Raw genomic sequence first — 3,391 nt, forward strand, 5'->3', positions numbered from 1 at the left:
AGTACAGCCTATCACCCCCAAACTGACGGACAGAGCGAAAGAACGATCCAAACCTTGGAAGACATGTTGCGAGCATGTGTAATCGACTTTGGTAAAGCATGGGATGTTCACTTACCTTTGGTTGAGTTCTCTTATAACAATAGTTATCATACCAGTATCAATGCTGCTCCATTTGAAGCCCTTTATGGCCGTAAGTGCAGATCACCTCTGTGCTGGACGGAAGTAGGCGACACCCAACTAGCAAAAGGTCTCGTCCCTGATAGCACCCTCACTGGTCCAGAGATCATCAGAGAAACTACTGAAAAGATCGTGCAAATACGAGAACGACTGAGATCCTCGAGGGATAGACAAAAGAGCTACGCCGACAAAAGACGTAAACCATTGGAATTCCAGATTGGCGATCGGGTACTACTGAAAGTCTCACCCTGGAAGGGAATGATACGCTTTAGAAAGCGTGGGAAGTTGAATCCTAGGTACATTGGACCCTTCGAAATCATTTCAAGGGTTGGTCCAGTAGCCTACAAACTCCAACTTCCAATAGAGCTTAACAAAGTACATCCAGTATTCCACGTATCAAACCTGAAGAAGTGTCTGTCCGACGAAACACTTGTAATTCCACTCGACGAGATCGAACTAAATGAAAATCTTAACTTTGTGGAAGAACCCGTCGAGATCATGGATAGGGAAGTTAAACGAACTAAACAGAGTCGCATTCCAATAGTAAAGGTCCGATGGAATGCTAAGAGGGGACCCGAGTTCACGTGGGAACGAGAGGATCAAATGCAATAGAAGTATCCACATCTCTTCTCCAGCCCCTAAGACTCTTCCTTTGTATTAGAAATTTCGGGACGAAATTCCCTCTAACGGGGGGATGATGTAACAACCCGTTATTTCAAGTCAGTAAAGATCGAGTCATGTAACCTCCTTGAGAAAGGAAATAGAATATGAAGTATTCAAAAACTCTATTTGGAGTACACTATGTGGTAGTTATCGTCCTAAGGTTTCCAAACATATAAATAACACAAAAATCCGAGTTATAACGAAGAAGTTATGCTCATTATAAGTTTTCCGACAAAAAAAAAAAACCAGCAATACAAAGTTGCGTAAAAACGCAAAGTCTCAATAAAACACTTTCTGACCTTAGTTGTCTAAATGAAAGTCATAGATATCGTTAAACTACAAACATGCATAAAAAGAACGCTCAAATCGGACATCATATGAATAAGTTATGAATTTTTAAAGAAATTCCTTAAACACGTCACTTTAATAAATAAATAATAAAAATAATTTCGGAATTTGCCAACGGAATCTAAATGAAAGTTGTAGATCGTAGTCTCACCTTCACGGGGATATAAAGAACGCCAAAAACGGAGTTCGTATGAGGGAGATATGAATTTTTGAAGTTTGATAATTAATTTATATATAATTTTTATTCAAAATTCGGTATTATCCGAAGAGGAGTCAGCCTAGGGCTATAGTACGCGCCGCGTACCCTAGTACGCCCCGCGTACTGAGAGGCCACGGCCTCGGATCGTCCACGTCACCCCTATGCGAGCTATCCCTCTCCCGTCCCATCCGAGACGCTGCAGCCGAGGAAACGGTCAGCAATGACGTCCCGTACGCGCCGCGTACGGGAGTACGCCCCGCGTACGCAAGCTGATCCGCCCCCCTATAAAAGGGATGCAAGGGCTCCCGAGAAAAGGGCTCATTCTCTCTCATTTCTCTTGCGTTTTTCCTCGTTTTCCGTGCTCGTACTACCCCGAAGCCCTGGTCGCTTCGTGCAAGATCCGAAGGTCGATTTTCTCCCGAGGAATCCCGAGATTTCCGAGGAAAATCCATTTCCCGAGACGAAACTCTGCCGTTTTTCCATCTCGCTATCTTCAAGTTGTCAAGTGAGTTCATACCCCTTTCTAACACACTTTAAATACATTTTTAAATACTTTTACACTCTTTTAGGGGGGGAATACAAGTAAACATACGGTTATTATCGTGTATTTTATAAAGTTTCACTTCACTTATATTATCAAATAAACCACTTGGAACTCATTACTATTATGGAAAACTCTTGTCATACTTTGTGTGCATTAGACTTATACGAAGCATATAATGATCTTTCATTGTTAAATCGTTTTATACATTCTAAAAACTTATGATTTTGCTTTATCAAACATTGTGAAAAAGGATAAACTTTGCATACAAAACTATCACTTTAATATAGACTTAATTGAGAATCCATGAGACGCGTACATCTTCAAACGTTACTTTTCTTTATTAGAAAGTACTGCAGTAAGTCCTGTCTATAACCAGAATCTCCCGCGACGAGAACGTGTCAAATGTGTATAGATCTATACGGGAAGTCATGATCCCGCACCCTGACTGTTAGCTACAGTCCGTCTTTTGGGGTGACAGTTGTCATAGCACTGCGACGCCTGAAGAACGTCGTTACAGGCATATTATGTTTAGTATGGTTATAAAACTCATCGGATATACAATTATTATGATATTCAGTTTTGATGAACGAGTAGCTATTAAAACTATTCTTCATCCAACCGGTTCGATCTTCGCGTAGTTTTATTATATATAAAACTATGACACAACTTACGAGAAACGTCGGTTTCTTGCAAATTTTCGGTCTTAGAGACTGCCATTTTGTGTGAGGAAAATAAGGGTTTTTCCTGCATACAAACCAAACAACTAATAGGAAAATAAGGGATTTTCCCGGTGCAATCATTTACAACTTGTAACACGAATATTTATATGCATTCCATACTTTTATAAGAAAATAAGGGTTTTCTTGGAAAACACAACAACTCGTATCTCAACCATTAGGGAAAATATGGGATTTTCTGGATCTAATGCTTTCATTTTCAATACAACAAATCACAACTCTTTACATTTTGAAAAGCTACGTTTTCTTGGAAAACACAACTCGTATCTCAACCATTAGGGAAAATATGGGATTTTCTGGATCTAATGCTTTCATTTTCAATACAACAAATCACAACTCTTTACATTTTGAAAAGCTACGTTTACTGGAAAACATACACCCATTTTGGAATGGCATCCAATTTTTCTAAATTACTTATGGACTCACCAACTTAATTGTTGACACTTTTTCTTTGAAATAACTTGTATTCTCAGGAAATCGCTAAGCAGGTTGGGAATCAACTTTTGGGATTAACGCGCTGGTGTTAATTACTTCTTTTGAATGATGTTTATGTATTTATCTTTTGAACATGTAATGAATACAAGTATGTAAACATCTTGCAAAATTACTATATATGGTGGTGTGTACTTTCCTTTCTATGAACTGTTATGATATTGAACATGATGTCCTCCGCCCCCGAACGTTTCCGCCGTTCTGGTTTGGGGGTGTGACAGCGGTTAAATT

This window comes from Lactuca saligna, chromosome 5, assembly GCF_052625555.1.
Source record: "Lactuca saligna cultivar CGN05327 chromosome 5, ASM5262555v1, whole genome shotgun sequence".
NCBI lineage: Eukaryota > Viridiplantae > Streptophyta > Magnoliopsida > Asterales > Asteraceae > Lactuca > Lactuca saligna.